At 36.5% G+C, this 18,845-nt stretch overlaps 4 non-coding genes and 1 pseudogene across 4 annotated transcripts; all 5 read right to left on the minus strand.

Moving 5' to 3' along the window:
• Positions 1-1,190: 1,190 nt before the first annotated feature.
• Positions 1,191-6,695, minus strand: LOC109125435 (F-box/kelch-repeat protein At1g24800 pseudogene; annotated as a pseudogene).
• Positions 6,696-8,485: 1,790 nt separating this feature from the next.
• On the minus strand, positions 8,486-8,570 carry TRNAY-GUA (transfer RNA tyrosine (anticodon GUA)). The gene is given in 2 exon segments: positions 8,486-8,521; positions 8,534-8,570. It is a non-coding gene; the product is annotated as a tRNA-Tyr (tRNA).
• Positions 8,571-9,002: 432 nt separating this feature from the next.
• On the minus strand, positions 9,003-9,084 carry TRNAS-AGA (transfer RNA serine (anticodon AGA)). Its single transcript has one exon. It is a non-coding gene; the product is annotated as a tRNA-Ser (tRNA).
• Positions 9,085-17,787: 8,703 nt separating this feature from the next.
• Positions 17,788-17,872, minus strand: TRNAY-GUA (transfer RNA tyrosine (anticodon GUA)). The gene is given in 2 exon segments: positions 17,788-17,823; positions 17,836-17,872. It is a non-coding gene; the product is annotated as a tRNA-Tyr (tRNA).
• A 105-nt stretch (positions 17,873-17,977) lies between these two features.
• Positions 17,978-18,062, minus strand: TRNAY-GUA (transfer RNA tyrosine (anticodon GUA)). The gene is given in 2 exon segments: positions 17,978-18,013; positions 18,026-18,062. It is a non-coding gene; the product is annotated as a tRNA-Tyr (tRNA).
• Positions 18,063-18,845: the final 783 nt, after the last annotated feature.

Here is an 18,845-nt window from a genome sequence, read left to right on the forward strand (position 1 = left end):
CCTGTCATGCCATATAACCCACCACATAATATAACTCGTTTGTGTTATTTTAAAATTTTATTATGTTTAAATATTCAAAATTTTAAACTTTTTATTAAGTCTAGATATATCAGTAATAAATTATAAACTTCTTAAAATTTTATAATTTAGTATAAACTGTAAATTTACTATATGTATGTTAGACACACACTTTTATATTAATTCAGTAATATATGTTTGTTTAAAAAAAATTCAAATCACAATATATGAAAATGATTCATTTTTATTAACTTTATGTATTATACATAATGATTCAGTACATTTATGACAACCCGTCTCGTGGACCCCACTAGCTACCCACTAGCTTGCCTCTATAGGCCCAAGCTAGCCATGCAGGACATCGATCCGAACCCCTCACCGGGAAAGGAACTACACATCCAAATCCACCTGTAGGTTATTGGTGCGCCAGACGTTCCTCGAACTCTCGTCCCCACCCTTTAACAACCTTCTCACAGGACAAGCTGTCACCAATTGTCATTGATGCCTTACATTGCCAGTTTGGGATCCATTGGGGCGGCTAGCGGTGGGCTAGTGGGGTCCATGGGATGGGTTGTCACAACATTTAAAATTTAAAATAAAAAAGAGATGATAGGAGACTAATTTTTTTAATCTGTAATAAATCTTTTAAATATCTATATTACTTGTAGATTCTATATATGAATATTTAAAATATTTTAATTATGTTTGGTTACAAGGATAGTAGAGAGAGTTAACTAAACTTGTTTAGATATGAATATAGCAATTAATGGCAATAAATGGTAAATGTTTCCAAAAACATATCTATATATACATTTTTGAAATACATTGTGGGTTCTACCCTTTTAATTTTGCCTATTTAAAATTTTAGTCCCTACAAAATTGCACTAAAAACAATAAGTAAAATATGGTAAATTGATCAATTCAATTATTTTTTATAGAAACTAATTAATTCTACTTAAATTTCTTATTAATAGCAAATTTCTTTTCTATATATGTGTCCCAAAATAAAATAAAAAATAGAAAAATCAATCATTAAACTGTATACACTGAAAAATAAATAATCAGTTAAATTAAATAATTATATATCAAATAAAACAATAATAGTATTATTTTAAATAAATAAAAAAATTTATTCTGATTAATTATACATTAGACAAACAGTTATTAGTGTTTTATCCTGATAAAATTATAATACTTTAAGAATAATTGTATCACCACTTAAATATAAAAAATTATAAATTAAAAATATATAATTTTATTACTAAATTAAATATTGCTAAAATAAAAAATTATTCTAAATTAAAGTAAATAATTGTCCTGTGGTGTACCACGGGTTAAATCCTAGTTTTTGAACAAAAAGTGGTGCAATTAAACTAGTATAGATTATTAATATGACAAAATTGCCAGGTTCCCCGACATAGATATTGGGAGCTTCTCCGAGACTCACAGATTTAAAGAAACCGTCGTCTCCAATGATAAAAGCAGTGTGGTACCGGGCACTCTCGGTGTGTAGAAATCCGTCTACATCAAAAACCACGGCGACTTTCTCTTCCTCGTCAATGAAGAATCTCCCAGATTTATGGTCAAACCGAACAACATCAAAACTACTACTAGTGAGTAGTGGTCTCATATCTACTTTCAAAAACTTGCTCCAGGACAAAGCACTAGGATCAATCTTAGTGGTAACCCAAATCTCCAATGTTTCAACTAAGTCATCACCCTGCTGATATAGCACAACGAGTTGTTGTTCTCTAACACATGAGAGGGTCACAGTATATTCACTATAAGAGTGAAACGGAAGAGGCAGACGCGGTCCAAATCTCTCTGTTGTAAAATCAAAACAGAGTAAGAAATCTTCAACATCTTCATCTTCCAATCCAACGCTGGCTGGTTTGTGTATTGAAGCAAAAAAGTCACGCCCTGTCTTCTCATGGGCAAAAAATAAGTATTTCCCATTCTACCTCCCAGTCGGGTGTGACGTCTAGAACCCTCCACGAGTTAGACCCAAAGTCATAGATCTCGAACCCAAAATAGTGTTTTAAATGGATGCAATTATCCACAAACCTCAAGATTTTATGGTTACGGTTGATGTCGTATCCCAGAGCATAACTGTCGAAACTTTTACGGGTCCTATCCACCTTGATTGCCCCAGATAAGGGTTCCACACCACGAGCCTTGATTTGTCCCTGAGGACGCATAATATTAAGCCTATAGAATCAGAGGTTTGTTAAGAACACAAGATATAAAAGTATAACTCACTTTTATTAGCTTAAGAAAATCTCTCAAAACTTAAGCTCTCAATCTCTCTTTTCTCTCTCAAACCTCATAAGTTGTGTCACATCTCAACACCTCCTTATATAAGACTTTGCTAATCCTAATCCTACTAGGAATCACACATATTAGATATCTCCTAATACACTTGATCCTTATCTCCTAAATAAACCCAATTATAGTAATACTAGGATTAACTTCCAGCTCAAGCTTCCTTCAAGCTTATCCCAACAATCTTCTCCTTAAGCTTGAAAGCATTTTCTGTCAAATCCTGAACTCCCAAGAGGCTTCTCATTTCTCTGAACTTGTTCTTGTCCAAAGCTTTGGTGAGTATGTCTGCTCTCTCCTCAGATCCTGGAACATGATATACCTCAATTTGGCCTCAACCTTTACTCTGATGAAGTGATAACGCCTATGTATATGCTTGCTCCTCCCGTGGAAGACAGGGTTCTTGGTGAGAGCAATCGCCGATTGATTATCAATCCGGATAGTAACCTTCTCTTCTGCAGCTCCAATGATCTCTACCATCAAGTCTTGTAACCAAACAGCTTGTTTTGCAGCTTTAGTACCGGCCATGAACTCGGCTTCACAGGAGGATAAAGTCACTACATCTTGTTTTTCTGAACACCAAGTGATAGGACCCTCTCCAAGATAGAATATATGACCCGAGGTGCTCCTACCATCGTTTTCATCAACGTTATGGCTACTGTCGTTGTACCCAATTAGACGAGGCATCTTCATTCTCCCATAGGATAAGCCAAGAGTAGTAGTTCCTCTTAGATACCTTGAACACTGCTTCATAGCTGCTCCATGCGAATCCATAGGACTCTGCATATAACGACTAAGAATTCCAACACAATAAGACAAGTCCGGTCTGGTATGCAAAAGATAACGTAAACAACCAACTTTCTTCCTATAAGCAGTTGCATCTATCTCCTTCTCTTTCTCTGCTTTCGACAATTTTAGCTCTGGTTCCATAGGGATAAGCACCGAGTTGCACTTTGACATTCCTGTTTTCTCTAATATCCTCTGAGCATAACGAGCTTGGCTCAATGTGATACCACCTTGATGTTGATTCACTTCCATACCAAGGTAGTAAGTCAGTTTTCCAAGGTCACTCATTTCAAATTTAGAAGACATCTCCTCCTTAAATTTGTTTATACCTACCAAGCTTGTTCCTGTAATAAACATATCATCAACATAAACTCCAATAATTAGAAGGTTAGTGCCAATGCTTTTCCGATAGACAGAGGGCTCCTTCGAGCACTTAATGAACCGCAACTCCTGAAGAATGTGATTCAACTTGTTATTCCAAGCTCTAGGCGCTTGTCTCAAACCATACAAGGCTTTGTTTAGCTTATACACCTTCCCTTCATTGCCCTTTTGTTCGACTCCTTCAGGTTGAGAAACATACACAGTATCCTTAAGTTCTCCATGGAGCAAGGCTGTTTTTAAATCAAGATGATGAATCTCCCATCCATGAGAAGCTGCAAGATCAATCAGTAATCTTATATTTTCAATCCTAGCAACAGGTGCAAAAACCTCCTCAAAGTCAACACCATACTTCTGCACATATCCCTTTGCTACAAGTCGAGATTCGTACTTGTTAATACTCCCATCCGAATTTCTCTTCAGTTTAAATACCCACTTTAAGCCAATTGGCTTTGCTCCAACAGCCAAATCAGTAAGATCCCATGTTCTAAGCTTCTCAATTGATTCTATCTCATCTTCGCAGGCTCGTATCCACTCCTTAGACTCCTTGGCTTCATAAAAATTTCTCGGTTCATTATTGATACACATTAACAAGAACTCACCTTTTTCTTCTGCAAGTAAGACATACTCCTCCAAATATTTTGGCTTAATACTTGGTCGTGTTGACCTTCGTAGTTCAGGCTCTAACGAGGTTGCACAAGATTCTGCAGGTATTGTTGCAGTATCGTGTGACTCTTGCTCTGTTTTGCTTTCACGTGTAACTTCCTCTCGGTTCTCCATTCTTCCATCATTTTCGGCTACGCTTCGAGATTCTTTCTTCATACTCCATAAGGCCGTGATTGCCAAAAACACCAAAGCTGATCCTAAAACTCTCATCATCTTCCTCTGTTGATGAATTGTTACTCCAGTTCCATCCTTTTGATTCGTCAAACACTACATCTCGACTCACTATGATTTTGTTCGAATGAGGGTCCAACAACCGATATGCCTTAGAACCAGGTTCGGTTCCTAAGTGAACAAGCATCCTCGTACGATCATCCAACTTTCTAAGATTTGGTTTCTCCACCTTGGCATAGCCAATACAACCAAAAATTCTAATATGCTCAACTGTAGGTCTCTTATCCCAGAAAAGTTCATATGGTGTCAAGTCCTTCAAAGCTCGTGTTACTACTCTATTTAGCAAATAGGCAGAGTGCCTTAGTGCTTCCCCCCAAAGATGGTTATGCATATTCATATGTTTTAAGATGCTTCTTGTCAGCACCTTACACTCCATTCTGTTGTGGAGTGTAAGTTGCTGTTAAATATCTCTTAATGCCTGCACTTTCACAAAACGAGTTAAACTTATTAGATAAAAACTCTCTTCCCCTATCTGTCCTAAAGGTCTGCATTCTTTCTGCAACTTCCTTTTCAATCATAGTTTTAAGTTTCTGAAACTTTTGAAACGCTGCTCCCTTCTCCTTTAGTAACATTGTCCACAAGTAGCGAGAGTAGTCGTCAATAATCACAAAAATGTATCTATTCCCAGCTGGTGTACATGGAGAAATAGGACCACAAAGGTCTCCATGTGTGATTTCTAGCCTTTTCTTAGCTTGAAAAGTAGTCGCTTGAGGAAACACACGTCTTGTTTGCTTCCCAAGCAGACATGATCTGCAAATTTCTTTCACAGGAGAGAGTTTTGGTGCTCCTAAAACAAGTTCTTTCCCTAGCATCAAACTTAATGTTGCATAATTGATGTTTCCTAACCTTGCATGCCACATACTAGGCTCACTTACATCCGCAAGATATGAACAAGCACTATCTTGTAGTCCCATCTCAACTTTGTACACCCGGTTTTTAGACTTCTCTGTTTTCACAAGTAGATTTCCTTCTCGATCACGCATAGTCAAGTAATTTCCCCTTAACGGAATGTCACAACCTGCTTCAGTAGCCTGTCCAAGGCTTATGATATTGCTTTTAAGATCAGGAATGAAATAGACATCAGTCATAACTCTTGGTTTTCCATTCTGATCAATAAAGGCAATTGTTCCTTTTCCTTTGATATTGATCCTAGAGTCGTCTCCAAAAAACTTTTCCGGTTATAGTTCGGTCAAGTCTGTTAAAGTACCTTCAGTCCCCAGTCATATGGTTACTCGCACCATTATCAAGGTACCATATGTTATCTCTTCCTGCAGTTGGCTCAAACTTACTTGGTATGACATCCTTTTCGTTTAGGTAGACTACTTCATGCATCAAGAGCTCATCTGCTTCCTCTGTATCTTTGTTAGCAGTGTCTTTTGCAGTATCGACTAAAACAATAAGGCCATAGCTATATCGTTTTGCTCTGAATCAACCTTATCGGTTTCTGCTTCAATGGCGTCCCAAACTTTGTGTACTCTAAGGGCTATCCGCATCTTCATCGCCCATACAGTGTAGTTGGTCGATGTCAACATCGGACAGTCAATTGAAGGAGATCCTCTTCCTACTTCTTTAGGTCGTGGTGTAGCTACGGTGATTTCCGACATGATTTCCTTGATGTATGAATGTTTAGCTCTGATACCAAATATAGAATCAGAGGTTTGTTAAGAACACAAGATATAAAAGTACAACTCACTTTTATTAGCTTAAGAAAATCTCTCAAAACTTAAGCTCTCAATCTCTATTTTCTCTCTCAACCCTCATAAGTTGTGTCACATCTCAACACCTCCTTATATAAGACTTTGCTAATCCTAATCCTACTAGGAATCACACATATTAGATATCTCCTAATACACTTGATCCTTATCTCCTAAATAAACCCAATTATAATAAGACTAGTATTAACTCCAGCTCAAGCTACTTTCAAGCTTATCCCAACAAAGCCGTCGCAGTGAAAAGCGGTAGATATCTCGACTTGATCAAGTAAAGATACCTGCTTTATAGATAGATCAACCAAGTCTTCTTCCTTGCGGCGGAGATGGAATCTGGCTTAACAAACCTTGGAATCCATCGTCATGAACCCCAAAAACTGCTGCCTTGATGCTTCTGCTTCACCCACAATCCAATCTTTGGATAAGGCGTCCTATAATCTGCTAGTGGATTGCACTGCCGACAGGGATGTTATCGGAACCTTAGTGAGTATCTTCTCCCCTACCAATTTCGGTGGAAGATCGCATATCGTCTTGCTACTCATTCTTCCAACTTTAGACAAACACAGCCGCCTCTCAACACATGCCCGGTGCCTGGTGCCCGGTGCCCGGTGCCCTAGTATTATGCCTGGTGCCATGCACCTAAATTATATTATATTATCTTAATTGCATTACAAGTTTTACAAAAATAAAAAAAAAATGTTGGAAATTTTTTATTTTTATGGTTAACAAACTCAATTTACAATTACATGGCACCCATTAACTAATTTATAATATGTCACATATAGAGTTATAGTACACAAAGATTAGTGGTAGCAAAAGAAAAATCTTAAAGATGCCTTAAATTGTTAACTTAGTAAATATGCTATTAAGGTAGAATCAGGGAAGATAAATTAGAGATAAGAAGATATAAAAATTTACTTTTTATTTGGTTGAAACATAAAAACAATTTACCTACAATATAAAAAAGAAAAGAGTTCCTTACCAAAACATGGTGTAATTAAAGATCAGTTGGCAGCAAATCTTTGGAATGATGTTCTACTTTCACAAACACCTCAAAGATGAAGATCTTAACTTCCTTTGACTTTCTCAAAAATGGTTTTTCTCTCTAGGTTTTAGTGATAATTGGAAAAAAAATCAATGAAAAAATAAAAATAATGGAGTAGAGAACTGATATTGGAGAAGAAAAGAGATTATTAAAAAATAGTGAGAATGGTAGATGAGTCTAAGCATGCATGACGCAATTTATAACCTAGATAAAAAAGATTAAAACCATAACACTAGTTCGGCTATCTTTATGTTTAAAGAATTATAAAACATTATCTGAATGCGAAACAATTTTTTTTAATATATTTTATATGCATATAATATTGGGTTTTTATTATAAGATTATGTGCATGTAGATGATTCGACATAGTATTTCTAATCGAGTTTAAAAGTATGTAGAAGAATAGTAGAAAAAATGTGAGTTAATTAGTAAATTTAACGTTGTCATGTTGTGTTGCATTTTCATATCACAATTATATTTTACATAAAAATTACATGACCGAAAACCATTAAAACTCTATAACTCAACAATACACAATTTTTGAACTTACACGGACAATAATGAAAACGTGAACGGCAGGATTCGGACCTGCGCTGGCAAAGCCCACATGATTTCTTGTCATGCGCGATAACCACTCCGGCACGTCCACTCTTATACAAAAATAGACCTATCCATATACTATTCTCTTTCATAAATGCTGGTGTTCAGTGAGAATTGTGGATTAGTCTAAGCATGACTCACTCGATTTATAATATAGTTAAGAATATGAAAACCACAACGCTTGTTCGGCTCTCTTTATGTTTCAAGAATCATAATACATTTTCTGAATTCGAAAACAATTTTTTTAAAGAGCTCCTTTGTTGATGTATTTTACATCTACTTATCTATCTGCATGTAATACGTAGATGTGGGCTATGATTGTTTATATTATTGGAAAATTAAGGCATACAAATCGTGGAAGAAAGTGGCAAAGGGTTCTTCACTACGCTTGTAGGAACGTTGACGATTCGTAAGCACTAGCCACGAGCCTTTAAATATAATTGTGCATATACAACTTTAATTTGATCTTTCAAAAACACTATGATCATATGGGTTTTTAAAGCATAGAATAGAGGAAAGCTCAAAGTATTTTTTTACTTAGTGTACTATAAAATCATTTCTTATGCTATCACAATTGTATAAACCTAAAACATACCAATCGAGTAAAAAAGGAATTCGATCAAAAGCTTTTGTTTAAGTCCTATTTTCTTGCCAGCGTGCATTGGTTAGATCCAATATTAAAAAAAAGATTAAAGGTCAGAACGCTATAAAAACCCAACATATGGGAGAAAATTCCGACCTACCGGATTCGAACCAGTGACCTAAGGATATTCTGCTTCAACTACAGTCCTCCGCTCTACCAACTGAGCTAAGGTCGGATTGTATTATACTTGATTCGTGTGTACTTTTCTAAATAATCTATGAACACAAAGATTTTCATATGTTTAGAATACACGAAATGAAAAAGGCTTTAGCCCATAAGATCCGACCTACCGGCTTCGAACCAATGACCTAAGGATAATCTGCGTCTACTACAGTCCTCCGCTCTACCAACTGAGCTAAGGTTGGTTTTTATTATAATATTATGCGCATGTAGATGATTCGACATAGTACTTCTAATCGATTTGGAAAGTATGTAGAAGAGTAGTAGAAAAAAGGTGAGTTAATTAGTATATATAACGTTGTCATGTTGTGTTGCATTTTCATATCACAATTATATTTTACATTAAAATTACATGACGGAAAACCATTAAAAGCTCTATAACCCAACAATACACAATTTTAGAACTTACACGCACAATAAATGAAAACGTGAACGGCAGGATTCGAACCTGCGCGGGCAAAGCCCACATGATTTCTAGTCATGCCCAATAACCACTCCGGCACGTCCACTCTGAAGATGCAGCATTTGAACAAGTGATTGAACTACTTCATAATGGCTTGACACTAATACAAGAACAAAGTATCGAGTGGTGTATGGAGGCAATTATCAAGACTTATACAAGATTAAAAGGCACGAGAAGCTTCTAGAAGATCGAAGAACTTCATGTTTACAATTGGAATGTAAACATGAAGAAAGTGGGAAATTTCCTAAACCATAAAGAAAAAGGAAATTGTCTAAATTCCTATTAGGATTAGATTAGGTAGTTTGCTAATTAAATAGCTAATACCTAGATCTATAAATAGGGCTGCTATAGCTAGGCTGAGCTTGAGCACAAACAAGAGAGAGTTTTCTAGCTACTAAGTTTTAGTCTTTGGAAAAGAAAAGAGCTAAAAACTTAGAAAGAGCTTAGAGTTTCTTTGAGAGAACTTAGAGTTTCTTTGAGAGAACTTTTGATAGAATAGGAAATTGTTTAGAACAAACTTGTAAAACAGATTTTCTATTAATCAAAATAAGAGTTTAAAGAAATTGTTATTCATTATTCAGATCTTAAAGTTCTCACACTTTCAATTGGTATCAGAGCAGCAAGATGGAGAGCTATGGAGATCTGATCAACAACAATAAAGTTGTCTTGGATGATGGAAACTATGGATTTTGGAAGTCAAGGATCAAATCCATAATAGGAGGCATCGATCGTCTTGCTTGGAAAACTGTGCTTGAAAAGTGGGAGGAACCAACGATCAAGGATGAATCAGGCAAGCGTATACCCAAACCCGAAGCTGACTGGACTGATAAAGAACAAAAGAGGTCTAAGTACAATTCTCGAGCTTTAAGCGCTATCCATTGTAGTGTTGGGAGAAAACAGTTCGAATTAATTCAGGGATGTGAAACTGCTAAAGAGGCATGAGATATTCTCCAGATTCATTACGAAGGTACTACAAAAGTACAAAGCTCGAGAAAAGACATGTTGGCTTCCAGATTCGAGAATCTAAGGATGGAGGAACATGAATCAATTTCAGACTTTAGTTCAAAGTTAAGTGCTCTAGCACAAGAAGCTTTAACACTTGGAAAAACTTATAAGGATCAGAAGCTAGTCAAAAAGTTTTTAAGGTGTCTTCCATCAAGATTCATGGGATACAAGACAGCTTTATCGGTGTGTCATGACTTAGATAGTCTTAGTTATGGTGAAGTAGTCGGAATGCTCCAAGCACATGAGATGGAACTTAATGGAATTAAGAAACCAAAAGGGATAGTACTGGCTGTTAGCAAAGACGTACCTGATCATGGAGAAGAAGATGCTGTAAGTTTGCTTGTTATAAGATTTGATCGAGCGTGAAGAAGGATAGAACAAGGAAAAGGTCAAAAGAAGAATAGTTCGTTCAAAAGAACTGGCGATGACAAAAAGGCCGATATGCAGTGTCATGAGTGTATGGGATTTGGACACTTTATTCGTGAATGTCCCACGATTAGATTACGTGATGCAAAATATACAATCTGCAAGGGTACTGGACATACACATGATGATTGTGTGGGCAATTCTAAGGGTAGGAAGGAGAAATCTATGATCAGTATTGAAGATGACTCAGATAATGATAGCAGCAGTGAAGAAGAGCTCATAAATTTAGTGGCTATGGTGGGAATCACTGAGTTTGAAAACGGAGAAGAAGTAACTGATTCAGAATCAGAAGGATAAGATGTTCTTGATATTGGTCAAAACTATAAAGAAGTAAGAGAAACACTTATTGCCTTAGGAAAAGAGAAACTTCGTCTTGAAGCACTTGTGATAGCTCTACAAAATGAGTTAGTACATGAGAAAAAAATTGCTAAAGACTCGCTGGATCTGATGAAAGAAAAATTGGTTCTGTCAGCAAAAGCAGATAAGCTTGAAGAAGAGATGGGTAAAGAAAAGAAGAAATCTTCAGAATTACAATCTGAATTAGATCAGCAACATAGGAAGATTCATATGTTTGCAGGAACAAAGCAACTTGACAAGATCTTGAGCTATGGGAGAACTGAGAAAACTCATAGAGGATTAGGTTTTACAGAAAACAGAGAGGCTAAATCGAAGATAACCAAGTTTGTATCTGCTGGAATACACGATGTTGAGAATGAAGTATCTACCCCCAATAAGTCTTTTAGCTGCTATTTCTGTGGAAAAATTGGGCACTATAAACGGTATTGCTACAAATTTTGGGCTAAAGTTAGTAATTTGAGGCATCAAGGAAGATTTTTGTGGAATGGAGTAAGAAGACAGATTTGGATGAAGAAAGCTGATCTATATCAATCAGGACCAACTATGGCTTCTGGATCAACTATGGTTTCTGAATCAGGATTTAGGTGCAACATGGCCATGATTACAGAGGAAAAAGAAGATTTTGAACCTTGGTTCTTTGATAGTGGATGTTCTAGACACATGACTGGAACCAAGAGCAACCTACATAATATTAAGAAACTGAAAGGAGGTACAGTAACCTTTAGAGATGGGAGTCATGGTTTCATACAAGGCAAAGGTACAACACGTGATGCAGATTTTCCACAACTCGTGAATGTCTATCTAGTCCAAGGATTACATGCTAATTTGATAAGTATTAGTCAATTATGTGATGAAGGATTATCAGTTTTGTTTACAAAGACAGATTGCAAAGCATTGGATGAATCAGGTAATGTCAAGTTGTATGGTGTAAGATCAGGAAACAATTGCTACATGTGGGAGAAAAATGCAATTAAGTGTTACAGTGCACAAGGAAGTATATATCTCTGGCATCAACGACTTGGTCATATGAATACAAGAAATCTTACAACTCTTGTGAATAAAGAAATCATTCGAGGAGTACCCAAGCTTAAAGGAGAAGAGAACATTGTGTGTGGACCTTGCAATCAGGGAAAACAAGTTAAAATCCAACATAAAAAGGTTCCTGATGTACAATCAAAGTCGGTTCTGGACCTGATTCACATGGATTTGATGGGACCCATGCAGGTTGAAAGTTTAGCAGGGAAGAAGTATGTGTTTGTGCTAGTTGATGATTATTCTAGGTACACATGGGTTCGGTTTATTCGTGAGAAGTCAGATACGGTAGATAGTTTCAAGATTTTGGCACTGCAATTGCTTAATGAACGAGGTGGAATCAAGAAAATACGAAGTGATCATGGTGGAGAGTTTCAAAATGAGGCTATGAAAGAATTCTGTGAACAACATGGAATTGCACATCGATTCTCAGCACCAAGAACTCCACAATAGAATGGAGTAGTAGAAAGGAAAAATAGAACACTTCAGGAAATGGCAAGAGCAATGATCCATGGAAATAAGGTTCCTAAAAAATTTTGGGCTGAAGCATTGAACACCGCATGTTACATTGTGAACAGAGTCTATGTACGAAGAGATACGACAAAAACGCCTTATGAATTGTGGAAAGGGAAAACACCAAATCTGAGCTACTTTCATGTCTTTGGTTGCAAGTGTTACATTCTAAATGACAAGGATTATCTTGGTAAATTTGATTCTAGAAGTGATAAAGGCATGTTTTTAGGGTATGCTGAGAGTAGTACAGCATTTAGAGTATACAACAGACGTACAGGTCTTATTATGGAATTAGTCAATGTTGTCTTTGATGATAAATCTGTAGCTGTACGAGATGATGATGATTCAGACAGTGATGCAGAATCCGTAAGTATAAGTGAAACACGCAATGATCATTCTGAATCAAACAGTTCTGCTCTTGTTCCGAAACCAGAAGAAGTTCAACAAGTACATAAGAATCATTCAATGTCTGATGTTATTGGTGATTTGAACGAGAAGATGAAGACTCGAGGAGTTAAGATTGACTTTAAGAAGATGACAAGTAATTTTACAATTCTGGAAACAGTCTTCTATGAGTGTTTTGTGTCAATGATTGAACCAAAGAATCATATAGAGGCTGTTCTGGATGATTTTTGGATTATTTCTATGGAAGAAGAACTAGAACAGTTTGAACGTAATGATGTTTGGGAGCTGGTTCGTAGACCAGTTGATGTAAATATCATTGGAACTAAATGGATTTTCAAGAACAAGATTGATGAGAATGGAGTTGTGGTTCGCAATAAAGCAAGGTTAGTTGCACAAGGGTATACTCAGATTGAAGGAGTGGATTTTGAAGAAATGTTTGCTCCTGTGGCAAGACTTGAATCTATAAGATTGTTTCTAGGAATGGCATGTATTATGAACTTCAAAGTTTTCCAGATGGACGTCAAGAGTGCTTTTCTGAATGGGATTCTACAAGAAGAGGTATATGTTGAACAACCCAAAGGTTTTGAAGATCCAGTTAGGCCGGATTATGTTTACAAATTAAAGAAAGCACTTTATGGATTAAAGCAAGCTCCAAGAGCTTGGTATGAAAGGCTAACCAGATTTTTCATGGAAAAAGGCTATGACAGAGGTAGTGTAGACAAGACATTGCTTGTCTTAGAGCAAGAAGTTGATATCATGATGGTTCAGATTTATGTTGATGAAATTATTTTTGGAAGTACTTCAAGGGAGTTAGTGGATAGGTTTGTGAGTAGTATGACACAAGAATTTGAGATGATTCTGGTTGGAGAATTAAAGTATTTTCTCGGGTTGCAAATTACACAGTCAGATCAAGGAATTTTTATTTCACAAAGTACCTATGCTAGACAACTTCTTAAAAAATTTCAGATGGATAAGTGCAAAGAAGCTTTGATACCTATGAGTACTTCACTGAAACTATCAAAAGATGTTGATGGTAAGGATGTAGATGTCAAGCAGTATAGAGGAATGATTGGGAGTTTGGTATATCTTACTGCTAGTAGACCAGATTTGAGTTTTAGTGTGGGGGTATGTGCAAGGTTTCAGTCAAAACCAAAACAGTCTCATCTTGAAGCAGTCAAGCGAATTATCAAGTATGTCAAAGGAACTGTTGATTTTGGGATTTGGTACTCTAAAGGTTCAAACAAAGGGTTGGTTGGTTATTGTGATGCAGACTATGCAGGAAGTGTAACCGATCGGAAGAGTACAAGTGGAGGTTGTTTTTTTCTAGGTAACAATCTAATAGCCTGGTTGAGTAAGAAACAAAATTCAGTGTCTTTGTCTACAGCTGAATCAGAATATATAGCTATGGGGAGTTGTTGTACTCAATTGTTATGGATGAAGCATATGTCAGCAGATTATGGTATGGAATCAGGAGTGCTACAAGTGTATTGTGACAACAGGAGTGCAATTGATATCTCTAAAAATCCAGTTCAACATTCAAGAACCAAGCACATTGATGTGAGACATCACTTTATCAGAGAATTGGTTGAAGGAAAGCAAGTTTTGATTGAGCATGTTGATACTAAAGAACAGCTAGCAGATATTTTCACCAAAGCTTTAGATTTTAATCGTTTTTCGTTCTTGCGAAATTCGATTGGTGTTTGTGAGATGTGAATTATTCACAAGACCAGAGCTGGTACAGGAGGAGATAGGGTTGATAAAGCTGGTATCGCTCCAATTCAATTAGTATTGGGTTATTGATTTTGGTTATGGTTTAGTGGAATCTGAGATATCTGGCTGAGATATTAGAAAAGATTTATCGAGATATGAGCGGATTTTCTGGTTTTTGAATGAAAAAAAGGAAAAAAAATATTTGTTTTGTGATTTACAAAATAAGAAGAGGAAAGTCTAAGAATCTCTACTTCGTGTGTGTCGAAAAAAAAAAGGAAAAAAAACTTAATAGAAAGAAGGAGGAACGAATCGGAGATGGTAGGTGCAACTCGAAGTGGATTAGTGCGAAGAGCAAGGAAGTCGGAGATGTCTCGAGATGATGGGGCTGTCAATCGACCTCAATTGGTTGATGATTCAAGTGATGATGAAGAAGTTCAACCAAGGATTGTGCCGTATGGATCCGATAGCGATAATGATTCATCTAAAGGTGAATCGGAGAAGAATCAAGTAGATCAAGGGGTAGATGATCTCTACGGAGAAGATCCGATGGATAACGAGGTGGAATTCGTTGGCAAGAGTAAAGAGAAGGATCCTGTTTCGGAGTCTGATGCAGAAATTGGGTTTGGAGAACTCTCTGTACAAGAGCAGATTGAGAGACATGCAGAGAAGCAGAGGAGCAAGAAACAGAGAGAGATAGCATCCGCTAGCAAGAAGAAATCGGCTTGCAAGTCAAAACGACCAAGATCCGCAGAACCAAGTGCTAGAAATGTTCGGGCTAAATCTGGGTTTCATTCTGACGTGTTTATCTCCAAAGCAACCAAATTAAGGTATGCTCAGTTATTTTCTAGGAAATTTACGGCTGAAAGACAATTGGATATGTCTCGAACGGATGAATTTGGGTTCATTGAAAAGATATCATCATTAGGACTTGGAGCTACAGTTGATGATCCTTCTATTTATGTCAAAGAGATTATTTGTGAATTCTATGCCAACTTGCCAAATGGAAAGGCTAGGGAAAGTGTTCAAGTGTCTGTAAGGGGACATTGGTATGAATTTTCTCCTAAGGTGATTAATCAAGCTTTTAGTATTATGCCTTTGACTAAAGCTGAGAAGAAAGCTGATGCAGCAGTAGATAAGTTGAGTAACGATGAACTTGCAGAGTTTTTAAGTGGTGAAGACAAGTCGACTTGGGCTAATTTAAAATTTGCGGATCTACCTGAGGAAAGTGCAGCTCTTTTAATGTTGGCAGCATACAATTGGGTTCCCTCGAAACACAGGAATCATCTTTCGGTTAAACGAGCTCGGGTCGTTTATAAGATTATCAAGGGCATTCGGTTTGATTTTGGGCAGTTAATTTATAATCAGATTATGAACATAAGTTGGACAGATCCTACTCGCTATGTGGTATTTCCAGGAACAATCTTCGAAACTCTTAGAGTTCAAAAAGGTCCGCTTGAGTGGTCAGATGAAGAAGAGGATGTGTATGCTGAGTTTTATACAAAGGACGCCATAACAGGTCATATCTATGATATGAAGCATAATCTGATTCCAGAATGTGATGAACCGATGCAAAAATCACCAGTTGGAAGACAAGCTGAAGAAGGGTCTTCTTCTGCATCTGAGGTTGTTCAGTTGGGTAGTATACGCATGCCGCATATTGGTCAGGATAGTGCAGAGATTTCATATGAAGCATTGGTCGATACTGCTCAAGCTCTTCAGAGCCTTACTGATGTAGTTCACAGGTTGATTTAGAATCATCCATTGTCAAGAATGCTTTAGTGATTTTTAACTGTTGTGCTCACAAGCAGGGGGAGAAAGCCTCTGGATCTGATATTCTGGGAGAGCTACAAGTATGGGGGAGCTACAGTTCTGGGGGAGCAGTGTTTTATTTTGTTTATCAAAACTATTTTGAAAACGTTTGAGTTCATTTGTCAGCTGGTTTGTTGTTCTGCAAACTTATATGACATTTATGTGTTAAGGATTTTCAGTTTATTCAAGGTTTCATTTAGATGATTTTGAATGCATGAAAAAGAATTAAAGTGCAGATGCTTGTGAAGCACAAAGTCAAAAAGGGGGAGATTGAAGATGCAACATTTGAACAAGTGATTGAACTACTTCAGAAGGGCTTGACATTAATACAAGAACAGAGTATCGAGTGGTCTATGGAGGCAATTATCAAGACTTATACAAGATTAAAAGGCACGAGAAGCTTCTAGAAGATCGAAGAACTTCATGTTTACAATTGGAATGTAAACATGAAAAAGTGGGAAATTTCCTAAACCATAAAGAAAAAGGAAATTGTTTAAATTCCTATTAGGATTATATTAGGTAGTTTTCTAATTAAATAGCTAATACCTAGATCTATAAATAGGGGTGCTATAGCTAGCCTGAGCTTGAGCACAAACAAGAGAGAGTTTTCTAGCTACTAAGTTTTAGTCTTTGGAAAAAAAAAGTGCTAAGAACTTAGAAAGAACTTAGAGTTTCTTTGAGAGAACTTTTGAGAGAATAGGAAATTGTTTAGAACAAACTTATAAAACTGATTTTCTATTAATCAAAAGAAGAGTTTAAAGAAATTGTTATTCATTATTCAGATCTTAAAGTTCTCACACTTTCACACTCTTATACAAAAATAGACCTATCCATATACTATTCTCTTTCATAAATGCTGGTGTACAGTGAGAATTGTGGATTAGTCTAAGCATGACTCACTCGATTTATAATATAGTTAAGAATATGAAAACCACAACGCTTGTTCGGCTCTCTTTATGTTTCAAGAATCATAATACATTTTCTGAATTCGAAAACAATTTTTCTGAAGAGTTCCCTTGTTGATGTATTTTACATCTACTTATCTATCTGCATGTAATACGTAGATGTGGGCTATGATTGTTTATATTATTGGAAAATTAAGGCATACAAATCGTGGAAGAAAGTGGCAAAGGGTTCTTCACTACGCTTGTAGGAACGTTGACAATTTGTAAGCACTAGCCACGAGCCTTTAAATATTATTGTTCATATACAACTTTAATTTGATCTTTCAAAAACACTATGATCATATGGGTTTTTAAAGCATAGAATAGAGGAAAGCTCAAAGTATTTTTTTACTTAGTGTACTATAAAAATCATTTCGTATGCTATCACAATTGTATAAACCTAAAACATACCAATCGAGTAAAAAAAGAATTCTATCAAAAGCTTTTGTTTAAGTCCTATTTTCTTGCCAGCGTGCATTGGTTAGATCCAATATTCAAAAAAGAGTAAAGGTCACAACGCTATAAAAACCCAACATATGGGAGAAAATTCCGACCTACCGGATTCGAACCAGTGACCTAAGGATATTCTGCTTCAACTACAGTCCTCCGCTCTACCAACTGAGCTAAGGTCGGATTGTATTATACTTGATTCGTGTGTACTTTTCTAAATAATCTATGAACACAAAGATTTTCATAAGTTTAAAATACACGAAATGAAAAAGGCTTTAGCCCATAAGATCCGACCTACCGGATTCGAACCAGTGACCTAAGGATAATCTGCGTCTACTACAGTCCTCCGCTCTACCAACTGAGCTAAGGTCGGTTTTTATTATAAGATTATGCGCATGTAGATGATTCGACATAGTAATTCTAATGGATTTGGAAAGTATGTAGAGGAGTAGTAGAAAAAAGGTGAGTTAATTAGTATATGTAACGTTGTCATGTTGTGTTGCATTTTCATATCACAATTATATTTTACATTAAAATTACATGACGGAAAACAATTAAAAACTGACAGGTACCGAGCCGCTTCGGTTGATTTGGAAACAGGAGCAGGTTCATACTTTCTCCGAAGCAAAAGCGATGTTCTTGCGCTACAATTTCATCAATCGGTAAAGTTCTCTTAAGTTAAGCTCCAAGATGCATCATTTTCTAGCGGCTCAATACTGTTTCCAACTCTTAGTTGGTATCTGTTCATTCAGTTGTCTCTCTTAATTGAATAATAACTCGAGGCTCAAGTTACTGTCTGACTCTCCGTTCTGACAAGTTAAAAGTCATCATGTCTTCAGTTTTTACTGATGGACACTTCTACTTCTTTTTTCCCCAGGGAAACATTGTTCAGTGCGGACTCAGAAATGGAGCCATTGTGTCAGTTGATCTGAAGACCGTTTCCAAGGCTCACCAGACACCAGATACGATATCAGTCATCAAGTAAAACCGGTCAAACTACTAAAAATAAACAATGGTTTGAGGTATTGCTAAGATCATATAACGACTTTGTTATGGTCCCAACTTTTCATCTTCTTCTCTTGAGCTTTCCTTGCAAAATTCATGAGCACAGGCTACAAAAAGATCGAAGTCCTTTTTAATATAACACATCACACCG

The sequence above is a fragment of the Camelina sativa genome, chromosome 7, assembly GCF_030686135.1.
Source record: "Camelina sativa cultivar CO46 ecotype springtype chromosome 7, ASM3068613v1".
In the NCBI taxonomy this organism is placed as follows: domain Eukaryota; kingdom Viridiplantae; phylum Streptophyta; class Magnoliopsida; order Brassicales; family Brassicaceae; genus Camelina; species Camelina sativa.